We start from the raw sequence: 13169 nt of genomic DNA, 5'->3' as shown, positions 1-13169 counted from the left end.
TAGTTAGTTTTATTCTGTGCCTACTTTTGAGGGATTATGGGTCCAACTTGAAATGTGTATGATGGAAATGGTAAAACCATCACTTAAAAGTCAAACCTACTTCTACATTATGTCCAACCCCTTCAACTTTAAATATTTGCCTTTCTCCTAAAATGCTGCATATTTTAGCTTCATTATGTCTTAAATAAATTCTGACAGTGAGAGGCACATTGGGACTGACTTTATTTTATGTTTACCTTGGTAGGGGTGCGCTTAGAAATGTGCTTTTCTAGAGTAGTACACCTGGATGTGTATTAGCAAAGTGTCCCACTGAATGTATATGATTGTTGTGTCCTGTAAAAGTTAAGCCCACCTAAATGCTGCTTCTCCACATTTTAATGTCATTTAAATAATTTCCCACAAAATTAATTTGCATTTTTACATGTGGGTGCCCCCCATTTATCAAGCTCCTCTCTGTAGGATTTTGCACCCCACTGTAGATGCTTCATCGTGACTTCCCTGTAAAATTTGGTGCATGCAAAAATAGTAGTGACTTCAGAAATCTGCATTTGCATTGTGCCTTTGCACAATAATGTATTCTATTTTTTTTTTTTTTTCTAAAACTAATCTCTTTGAATAGGCAGATTATCATCTGCAGTCTTTGTTGTGGTCTTTCCCAGCATCTCATTCTCCAACTCTTGATGAGTAAGGCTGGGTACACATTATAGATATTTTCTCCCAATGTGTTACCTATAACTGTTTTGCAAATGACTGGGGGGGAAGTCCCGATCAGCATGCCGAATCATATGTACACACTATACACGTTTTACGTGATTTACCTTCAGATCTGTGCTCTTCATCTGTCATAACCATCGGCTGAAAATATAGTGATTCTGTATACTCCTATGGAGATCGTGAGTACATACACACTGCAGGATTGGAATAATGTCGTTCCATTGACAAACGAGATTTATCGGGTGGTTGACCCGATAATCGGCTGAAATCTGGCTTTCCCTCTACCATTTCCCAAACCTCCAAACCGTAATTTGGGAAACCTGTAATAACCTCTGTCTCTCTTCTCTCTCTCTAGATTGAACGCTATTTTTTTTATTTTTTTTGTGACTGTAGGTGAAATGTCCTATACAATCAATCTATTTTCATTACAATAAAATGGAAAATGTGGTCAAATTCATTGTTACAAATGTGTACAAGAACAGGTACTGCTAGCATTTTTGAGAGCACGAAAATGTCATTTAGAGCCCACATTACCAGGAATCTTTGTGACGAATAAACATGGCTTCTATTTATAGACATGTCTGCTGATTGATAATAATGTAAGTCATTCAGAGCAGTACTTTCCATTATAAGGCAATGCAATCTTGAAGTGTTAAGTACATTAATTAACATTACTACCTCTGCTTAGAGACCTCAATTAGGTAGTATATATTTTTTTTCATTCCTCCCAATTATTTCAGGTTTAATTCTTAGAGACATAGTAACATTTGAAATACGAATGTATCGACATTAAAAAAACAATATAAACATTACAATCTTAGTATAAAGACAAATAGATTCCCTTAAACTATAGCGGTAGATTAAATAGATACATGTCATCTGTTTAATTTTATTCAATTTAATAGTAGGTTTTTAGAGCAATGTTAATACAAAGCACATTGTCTGCTATGTAGTTAAATAAGAACAATCTAGTATTAGGAGTTTACTATGTTAATATTAAATACGAAAAAATTCAATGATAAGTTGGCCTCTCTAGACTTTTTGGGGGGGAAGGGAGTTGAAAAATAAACACTATGGGTTAATTCAATTCCCCCCGAAGTACCGGTGCGCTAAATGGATTACCGTTATTACGGTAGTTCTAACGCCGGCTTTTTGCTCACAGCTCTCTGAGCTGTGAGCAGAAAGCCGGGTTCAAATTACCGTTATTACGGTAATATCTATAACGCAGTGGTACTTTGGGGGGAATTGAATTCCCCCCAAAGGGTCCATTCTTGGGGGTCGATTCAATTCTGCAGCGAATAACGCGGCATTAACAGTATTACTGTTAATACGTTAATTTTAACCGGGATTTCATCTCGCAGCTCAGGGAATCGCGAGTAAAAATCCACCGTTGAAATGACCGTATTAAGGGTAATAATGAGCAGTTTTACTTTATTAACAGTAAAACTACCAACGCCGCGTTATTCTCGGCAGAATTGAATCGGCCCCTTGAAATGCAAGGGGCAGGGCATATATACAGCTTTCTGTCTACACCCATCCCCCATTATCATGTGACCACCGCGGTGTCCGCCCATCATTGTCACTTGTGTCTGTAATGCTCCAATTGCTGCTCCCCTGTATGCTATGCTGACAAAGCTAAACTATTGTCGCAGCAGTAGTCTTGGCTTACTGCCAGTTTCTGTTACCCACTGAGCTCTCCAGTTCACAAGCATATTGTTTACAATCTGTATTGCTATGTCTATGTATCTATAATATCTACTATATAAATGCGTAGTGGCGTGTGTGGGAAAAAAAAAACCAAGCTGCAGCGCCACCTGCTGGCAGAGTTATACACTGACCTATATATTTCTTGATGGAGAAGTGACAGTTGGGAGTGGTTGGTGGGTGACGGTGGGGAGTTTTTAACACCTTAAGTAGCTTGATGAAGGATGTGGCGATGAAGATGAAGGATGAGGTGATGGAGAAAAATGATGAGGTGGTGACATGTGAACAAAACCACGTTAAAAAGGGCGCTTGCGTCGGGAAGTAACGCTCTTCCCCTGAGGAGGCCTGGCCTAGCCCCAAATGCATGACAAGAGCCTTTTTAACACCTTAAGTAGCTTGATTTGACTAGAATGCATGAGTATCATGCACGGGTTAACTTGTATCTATCTATCTATCTTTGTGTGTGGTTTATGTGTAGAAAAATTCTGCACAGACTCAGTTGGGAATCTATTTAGCCAGCAGTATAATTTAGCAGGCTTGCTGTCGCATATTCCTGCTAAACAAAGAATCAGAAGGAACAGTAGTTTGTTATTACTGCTGTTCTTTAATGCATTGCCCTGTTTCTTTTTTTCAAGTCAAAGGGCAATGTTCAATATCACTAAAAACAATTGTATATTAGTCAGTCATTTATTCTTTAATATATCAATATAAAAGATTTCAGTCATTGATTTTTCTTTTGTTATAGATTAATCTTAAAGTGGCCATAAAATGTCAGGAGGATAGACTAGTGGTCACACGTTGTCGGTGACCTCAGCTGTTCATGTATTTTGCCTGATTTGTCATAAGTGCTGAAAATCCTACAATTGAGCTAATTTGTAGATTTATCTGGTGGCCTCTAATTTGTAACATAACCCACTGTCCTCTCTGGCTGAATCTTCTGAAGTCATGCTGTAGATTATGGATAGTACCCAAGGGAGCAGTTTTCACTTACCTCAGGAAGGAAATAGGTTGTCCATGTGACAGGCATCCATAGCAGCTGGGTCATTAATATAAAGCTCTTCCATAATTTATATGGGGCACCTCTCGCTTTGATGTCACTTCTGATATCTCTTGTGAGGACAACGGCTAAGCCTATTAAGCCAAATCTAGTAATAATGGTGGGTAGGAATTAATTACGGTATAGACAGACACACAAATATACCTGTGCAGGCTTCTAACTATAAATCAATGATCTCTGTACCCTTAGTCAATCAGTTTAATGACATTATTGCATGTAGTATAGAGCATTCTACTATTTTTCAAAGCACTACATTGATGTGAGATAGTAGCTTGTGTGATTACAATTCTGAGTCTCTATATTATATTTTCATTAATTGTGATGGTAGAGGCATTTGTTACCCATTAGGCAGCAGTCCCTATAATTCAAGTTTACAGACATACCATTTCCTTTATTTAGCTTAATAACCCTTAATTTCTGACTCCATTCTTGATCTGAGGCTAGTATTGAAGTAATGGCCTTTCTCCATCTTCGTTTGGACTAGGTATGGACTAGGTATGGAGGAAAGTCTTATATCTTTTACTGTGTTTATATAATCAGCTTTTGGGTATTGTATGGTGTATGTATATGTGGTCCGTACTGTTGAATGATTACCATTTACCTTGCTAATATCGCCTGCACATCCTAATGCACTTTCCCCAGACTTGATGATAAGTGACCTACCGGAGCATGTATTTTCATTAATATTTAACATGAATTGCGCTTTAATAATCTGTACTGGACATACACTCAATGTATTTATTTATGTGTCTACAAACTAGCTTTTAGCATTTAAAGGAATTTTTCATTGTTATTTTAAAATCCTCTCCCTTCCCAATAATAGTAGTTTCTGGGGGATCCCTATGGCATTGCTACAATATCAAGAGAGATCAGTTATGTCTTCTAATACTAACAGAGGCGACAGCACCAAGTGATCAATGGAGGTCTCTGCTATATCTGTGTGCTGGTTTCCTGCTAAATAGTGACTGGTGTCATACCTCTCAACTGTTGTAATCATTAACTCGGGACATATTGTGTCACAAGGGGGGTGCTAGGCTGCTCCTTATCTCACTTCTCTTAGGGAACTAACTAATTCACTGATTCGTTCTCCAGTTCACCTGTATGCTAATGACACTAAAACCTACCTCTCCCTTTCTGTACTATCTTGTGTAACCAACTGTCTCTTTACTATCTACATATGAACATTCCAATGCTAAGTAAAGCTCAAAATTTCCAAAACCTATCATCTACCTGTCTCCCCTCAAATCTTCCTTACCATTGATACGCACAACGTTTCTTGAGTCTTCAAATCCCTCCCCTCCCTTTGTTTCCATCTCTGCATTTATTTTATCTACCTTGTATGCCCTGTGCTTCCCACTGCCTGGCACTGTGGAGCCTTATAAATCAATGGTAATAAAAAACGCTCATGCATCAGTATTTCATTATATCTACATGATTGAGTTATAAAGGTGTCATTTTCTATGGACAATGTGTTGCAATAATCTTAAGTCTTTCATAATCTGTACACGTTTGAATATTTTGTACTCTATGTTCTTGATCAACACAATTTTGATGTCTGTATGCTTTGTGCTATATTTGAAAATCAATAAAACAGACGTTTAAAAAAACGCACATGCATTGCTGCATACACCAGTGCAGGGTGGCGGTGACCTTGTCATATCTCCCAGCATTCCAACAGTCTGAAATTGGTACAGCTTAAATCAAGGCATTTGGGGAGGGGGGGGGGGGGAAGTATGTGACATTGGGGGTATCAGGTGATGTGTCTGTTCATGGTGGTACCAGTTGAAGTATAAGGGAAGTGATTTTAGTCAAATTTATTTCTAAGGTGGAAAAAAAACCCTTTTGTGGACTGCATATTGTGGTTGGCCTTCCCGCTCACAACTAACCCGTCACCCCTTCCCCCACCGTCTGAATTTTTAAATAAAAATCTTTTACTAGGTGGTGGTGCAGCTTAACATTTGCTGGTTTCAGGAAGCAATATCATTAAATGAATGGTTAATCCAAGATCTGATTTCCTATGGGTACCAATGTTCATCCTGTTTCCAAGTATAGTCTACTGGATTTAGGCTTCCTAGAATCCTGCATACTGGGCTATTTTAAAACATTACTGGGTACAGGGGAAAGATTCAATTAGTCTAATGATAGATTCAGATTATGGATTTGGCCCAGTGCTAGGGTTATGCATGTAGTGGCTTTCTGTCTATTAAATTGTTTTTGAATGTAAATAAACTGATATGCATAGTAAGCTATTTATTTTCAGTTCAGTGCTGTTGCATATACTTGAGTGACAATATTTACAGAAATGCATCCTTGGAGGTCCAATGTGTTAGATACTTTTTGATTCTGCTGTTTTGTAATCTAGACTGTACTGGAAACTGCTGGTTGTGCGGTGAATGAATGGTTAACCGCAGCACAACACAAGCAGGGTTTTTATTAATCATGTACATGCGTAACTTCGCTTGAGTCTCTTATCCGCTAATATTGAATGTAAATGAACTGATATGCATAGTAAGCTCACCCGATTTGTGCTCCTTGAGGAACAGATGTTGGTATGTCAAAGAAAATCTCTAACACCACACTTTCAATATTTTCTTGTTTTAAATCCCAACGCTGCGTGTTCTATCTTTACCTCTGTAAGCACAGATGTAATTTCCCAGAGTGCTTCATAATACCAAGAGGGAGGAACTGTCATACATAATAGCCTTGCCACTGGTACTATGTGGTGCCAATATGGGCTTTGTTCATTGCCTTTATTTTTTTATTAAATGTTTTCAATTAAATCTGTAGTCATGATTTATGGAAATGGGGTGAACATATATTTTCAACATATTAGGGTGCATAAATTGTCATATCAGTAATGTCATTTATCTTATAAGAGCCAAACACACCACATTATTTATTATTATTATTATTATTATCTTTGACTTATAAGGCGCCACAAAGGGTCCGCAGCGCCGTACATTACATATACAAAAAACAGAGAACCAAGACACAACATGATGCAACAATATATACAAACACAGGTGACAGGGTAAAGAAAATCAGATTATATCTGGGACAGATAGTGAAAGGGATGGTAGAAATCAGCGCGAAGAAGGCCGAAGTTTAAGAAAACAGGGAAAACAGGGCTAGGGAAGCAGGCCAAGAGGTACAGAGGGTGATGGAATAGTAGAAGGAGCACACAAGGAAAGAGGGCCCTGCTCATAGAAAGTAGTGCTGCCATCAGCCTCAGTAATTGAGGCATAACTTCCATTATGCAATACATACTCGCTCAATAAGGAACAGACCATGTCCATTGATAATTAGAACCCAATTGACTTTTTAAACGCTCATGAGATTTGCAATAGTTAGAGGGCATATATATGTAGGGGGCACAAATGTATAAAGAAGAAATGTAAGTTTATAAATGACACTCTACCACCCCCTGATTAAATCATATCAGGGGGGTCTATTATTTGTGTTCAGGGATACAGCTCTGTATCCCTGCTGATCGCAGAGATACATAAAGATGTACCATTGTTATTCAAGAACACTTACCTGCTGTCTGATCCTTGGTAAAAATCTGTTTCTGCATCAAACGTCTTGTTTCTTTGCGAAGGGACTGGCTCCATTGAAGAAACTAGAGTTTGCTTACTGCGCATGTGCCAATGTTTCGTCACGCATGCGCAGTTAAGTCAAGTCTGGCTTAGAAGGGGAGGGGCATGCAGCCTGCGAAGAGGATCCTTTCCACGGAAAAGGTAATGGCATACTGAGACGGCATTATGTTTTTAATGCTGGCAATGTAAAGCAAAGCCTATTTGTTTCAGTTGACTGTCCCCATAGAGGTCTGTGGGGACAATGCTAAACAGCTCAAGTTTGCTTAATGCCGCAGAACTTTCTCCATTTAACAAAGTCTTGTTAAATGGGACGAAGCAGTGAAAGAGCCTTTATCTGGCACTTTTGCTGGATTTTAGGCTCTTCACCGGTTCATAAATAGACCCACAGCTCTCTTAATCTAACTGCTAAATATTCTGCCTAAAACTGATGTTCTTATATATTTTTATGACAAAAATCTCAAGCCTATTAATTTAGAAGGTATGCAGAAATAGCTTCATGAGTGAGGCCCCGGCATGAACACTGCAGGCCACATAAATAAAATACAAAGGATAACAGCTATTCATTTCTGATTGTCAAACTTAATTGCGCAGATTAAATATTCCTTATCTTTGCTAGCGAACTCTAGATAAGTCATTTTAAACATCCTGTGATGATTATAAATGATCCAAATGTTCTCTATAAAGAAACAACTTGTCCTTTTAGACATTTTCTTTTTTTCCTCTTTCTTTTTTTTCTCTCCTCCTTTTTTTGTGTCCTTTTATCTTGCTCTTTTTTCTTCTTCTTCTCTTTTTCTTTGTTTTCATAATGCAGCATTCCCACCATCAACATTCATTATTACAGCGCTGGACTTGCGGCTCTTCTGCTAAATGTTGGAGTTTTCTCCAAGGAAATTAAGGTGTCTATACTACTGTGTCAATTCTCTGCTTGACCAGGCTTCCTACTGATTGGCCATTAAGGTCACCCAGCCGAACCTCTCTTAAATACGTTTTAGACATGACAAAGACAAACCATCTTTGCTTGTATTCTTAATCTGTAATGAAATGTAAGCATTTAGCATATGTTGCCACATGTTTGCACACAGGAGTAGTTTATAATATTTGGTTTTATTTAATTATAGTTCCTTAATGTTAGTATTTATTTATATTGTGTCAACATATTTTGCAGCACTGTACAATAAGGTAAAAAAACAAGTTGAACATACAATGACTTACAAATACCATAACAAGAGTTGAGATAGCCTTATTAGTACATTCGTGTTTCATTATTTAAGTGCAGCATGTACACTGCATTCTCCTCTCCCAGAACTTAGTGACCCACATGTGAAAACAAACACTGAGTGAGTGCAGGCTGATGATAATTATCCTGTTGGGTCAGGAGGTTGATCAGCCTTGTTCTTAGTGGTCTGATAGAATTGACTTGTTCTATGCTGTTTAGTTCAACTGCTGACCATAAATCAGAGCTGCCTTTGATTCCTGACTTACTTAAACCAGGAACTTAACTTTTGCAGCATATTTTCTCCTGGAGTCTGTTCGGTCACTGCCGTTGTTGACCATATGATGAGCTGCTATGGTTTGATTGCCATTATACAGGGTTCCTCCTAACAAGCGTTCTGTTCCTTCTAATGAATTGGAGCTTTTTAATAGGCAGTGTTTGCCCAGGGACAGCAGCTGCAGGCGATGATGCCATTTTAGAGGGCCAGAATGCCTTTCTAGGATTAAAGCCAGATAGAAAGCATTAGCTCCTTCTGCAAAAGCCCTGTAAATTGTCCTGCTGTTATACCAGCCTTTTTATTTTTTTTGTGCAGACATTTGGTGGACTAATTTTGCTCTCTGAATCACTAATATGATTATAAAAGTAGCCTGCTCTCTGCACGCAGAGTTAGGATGCTCTGTGTGTGGTTGACCACTTGAGGGCAGTGTTTCTCGAGAGTTTTGTTAAACAAAGAGAACAGAGTGCACAGATTGAACAAAGGAGTGTAGGAGTAGTGCTGTTCTTCATTTTTTTTGTATTTCTTTGGCAATGTATTTCAAGTGCATGTCATTTCATATGCATATAGTCTGCCTATAAAATTGTAATTGCTTAAAGGTATAATTTTATCAGTCTGCATCTGCAATGCAAATTGTGTTTTCCTTTACACGTGGTAGTTAAAAGCGGAAAATGTTTTAACTGTTCATATCCTCGAGGAGGGAAAAACCTTCCGCAAGAAACACTAAAAACAAACATTAAATCAAATTACAAATGTAGAAGAATGGTGAAACGTTCAACTTCAGCAAAAGCTGAGCTTGAACGTTTGCTCCTCTATTCCGCCCAGATATTTGGCAGCAAATTCCCTCCTTTCTAGATCAGAATTTCAAGCTGACAAGGTAACAATTCCTGGTCACAAGCCATCTTTATGTGTTACATAAAAATGACACAAAATCCCTTTGATACACTGACCTCTTCACAGATCAATACCTTCCGTTCATTCATCCTGACACATGACAGGTGCGTTCCTTTTCTCGCATCTGCAGCTGTGCGCGTATGGCTATGGTATTTAGATACGGTATATATTGGACTGGGGAGCACTTGGAAAATAGTTTTTAATTTATGTCGATAATCGTCAGCAATCGCTTCTTTTTTTAAAAAAAATTTCACCCTTCTTAAATACACTCCACCCAATTATTGACCAGCCCTCTCGGTACACATTCTCAATGTATTTTTTTTTCCAAATATATGAAAATTTACATTTCACACTTCTGTTATACAGTACAAGCCCTGAGGGCGCCCCCAACTCCACTCAAGCAGCGCCCCCACCCTCACTGCTTCTTACGTTAGCAGTGGGGGCATGCTTGGCCCCTTAGATTCAGAGCGTAACTCTTGGCAGTGACATCATAGCCATGCGCCACACTCTCAATGTAACTCTTGGCAGTGACATCATAGCCATGCGCCACACTCTCAATGTAACACTGATGTTGAGTAGCAGCAGCCGACAGCTTCACAGGTAAGAAGCTGCCGACTGCTGCTCCTTCATGTCAGCAGCTGGTGCTACATGTGAGGGCACCATGGGGACATTAATCACAAGACGAGTGACCGCAGAGGTTCACCTGATGGTAGTGCCAGCCCTGCTGTTATGTATATTTACATATCCATCGTATCCTAGCAGCCACATAGTTCTGCAGGTCATCACAAGGTTTAGCCCATTGATCGTTCTTTTGAATTGATTGCTAAGTGTGTAGAGGAGTTACATTGTCATTGATAAATTACATGATCATTGTTTAATGTGGGACAGGAAATGTATGTTTTAGAAAATAAAATTGTGCAGCATGGTGACATCATAGCATAGCAGCCTCACAGCGTGGCAGTCATGGGATTCATACCAAACGGACATCTAGTCTGTTTGTTTGTGTGGTAGAGAATTTAGATTGTAAGCTCTAAAGGTGCAGGGTCTCATGTGAATGATTACATATTTTCTGTAAAGCACTGTGTAATATGTAGGCGCTATATATAAATTTGGGATAACAAATAAAATTGTTGCCCTTCATCAGAATATTACACGTGAAACGTCATGCTGGTCCACTAAGGTTACTGGTTCGCTTTGTCGGTTTGTGAAATGGGCTAAGAATGGATCCACAAATGAAAGCAATATAATGTATACAATGTTTTAGTGATGGTTAATGTTGCAGTAACTCATAGCAAGCTGTTTTGTTATTCATAACGCCTTTTGTTGTCACACCTCGTGCTGAGGCAGACCATTAACTACAGCGCCTTATTTTTTTTCTACAAATACTATTGTTATCAGGGTCTTTGGTATTAGAAATATGAAAATATACACATTAATAAAATGTAGACATTACAATTCTATGATGAACAAAAATAAAAGTATTTGTTAGAGCTGTTCACACTTAATAAAACTCTGTTCCTAACACTAAAGGGAATTTTGCATAGAAGCATTGCAGGGCTGAATGAATTTATTCCCTATGGAGATCTTATGGACTGTGTTCCTCTTACAGCATGTAACAGCTTGCACTGCAAGCCCCAGACAGACAAATTTCTCATTTGTGTTTCTGTTCCCAGCATCCTTTGTGTTGGTCTGTTAGCTCTTTTCCAGCAAGCAGTCATCTGTCCAAAAGTGCAGGGTTTGACAAGGTGTGTTATTATTAAGAGAGAGAAGCGTGGCGGGATAATTTAGGACTTGCATTTCCTTTATTGCTTTTTATTGTTTTCTCACTTCTGTTATTTTGGTTTGTTTGTTCATTGAGCACAGTTGTCAAGTTTCAATGTATTTAGTTACTATTGGATTTTATTAGTAACTCTTTATGTAGTAATGACAATCCACTGCCTAACACAAAGTGATAGATTGTTGTCATTTTTTTCTTCTTAGCCTTTTACTTTGTTAAATATTTGTATTTTATTTGCTTGATAGATGTTTAAAGTGTTACTATTTAGCTGTCCTAGGAGTCCCATAATATTGGAATGAAGGTTTGCTGAGCCACCCCTTTCTCTCTCTTGGATCCCATAGGAGGTAAAACAGTTAAGGAACCTAGTTCCACATGTCCTGCTAATCTGTTAGCATTAGGAATCTGAATTCTGAAAGAATTTCTGGTGGAAAAAAATTGCACTGTCCTTGGAAAACTAGGACACCTGCTAGCCCTAACTAGGTGTGACCCATAGCTAAACTTTCCAATTCAAAGTCTCCGTCTTGTTCTGGGCCTTTCGGTAATAGGCAACCTATATGTGATCCCCAGGGCAGAAAGCGGCAACATAGTGATGTAAACCAGCTTAACTTGCTTCAGAGAGAATGCCGATGCTTAAAGCATTCATTCATCTGTTACCTGCATTTTTATTTTTATTTTTGTTTTGAGAAGCGCTGAGGGCCTGGGGTCTGAATCCAAACATGGGCGCTATGTGTGTGGAGACTGTACGGCCACTGATGTTCACAGGGTTTTCTTTGTGATCCAGTTTCCTGCCTCTGTCCAAAACTATACACATAGGCTAATTGGCTTCTGACACAATTGGCTCTGTTTGTACATCCATTTTTGAGCCAGTGGTGAGGAAATTATACTGTAAGCTCTACTGGGACAGGAACTGATGTGAATGAATACACATTCTGATTGCTCAGCACTGTGTAATATGTGGCTTTTATGTAAGTAAACAAAATTAATACATTTTTAAATGTTTGAAAGTATCCCCCCAAAATTTTAACTCACAAGGACCAAATACTAGGTGCTCATGGAGTTGTCATATAGGCATAGGGGTCTACCATTGTTTCCATGGCAACCTCATATGTCATTTGAATTATTATTGGGGGTATTGAAATTCGAGTTATTAATGTTGATTTGTATATATTCTAATTCAGAGACCTACCTCCATTATAATAATGCTTTACAGTATTTCCTACCACCTTGTAAGTATGAATCCTCTCATAGACGCAACCTGTGCACTGTAGCTGGTCTTGAAATAATCCTATTGCTGTATGTCTGTCATAGAATGAGAGAGACATAGACGTGCACACGTTTTCTATTTTTATATCTGTCCTAGTTTCTATCCTGTAATCTACTGTGTGTTACATTTACTGCTGTGTTACTTCTTACTACAGATTATAACCACTCACACAAAGACATTTAGGCAAATGTATATACATGTCCCCCTAGTATAATGTACAGCACATCTAAATCTATATAGATCATATCAATTAACTGATCTCATATTTAATTATATTTCACAACTGATCTACTGCAGATAAATAGGTCAGTCTATCTCACACGGTGTTAGTGATCACTAATACTCTGTATTGAATAGTGGTCAGGCTGTGTTCTATCCCTCTCTCCATCTCCTGACGTCAGTGTGTGTAAGGCATTTAAAAGTGCATTTCTGTATTTTTGTGCTGGTCTTTAAGCCAGAAGTGCACATCACACCAGTTATTGTATGGGATTTGTGTATCTTAAAACCTGTTTTTTGACAAAAGATACAATTCAGGGCCTTTTATTAGGTGCAAAATGAAATAATCATTGCAATTGTGCTGTTACTTCTCATGTTGCCGTTTTGAATGTGTCTTCTGCATTTATTGCATGTGTTGTCAGGGCCGGATTAAGGGAATGGTGGCCCCTGGGCTAAGGGT

General features: G+C 38.4%; 1 protein-coding gene across 3 annotated transcripts in view; it reads left to right on the top strand.

Moving 5' to 3' along the window:
• The window catches only part of EFL1 (elongation factor like GTPase 1), a 182668-nt gene that overhangs the window by 74856 nt on the left and 94643 nt on the right, over positions 1-13169 (top strand). The gene's annotated exons all lie outside the window — the stretch shown is intronic.

Source organism: Mixophyes fleayi, chromosome 4, assembly GCF_038048845.1.
Source record: "Mixophyes fleayi isolate aMixFle1 chromosome 4, aMixFle1.hap1, whole genome shotgun sequence".
NCBI lineage: Eukaryota > Metazoa > Chordata > Amphibia > Anura > Limnodynastidae > Mixophyes > Mixophyes fleayi.
Note: the sequence above shows the minus strand (reverse complement) of the source record. Positions and strands in the feature narration are given on the sequence as shown.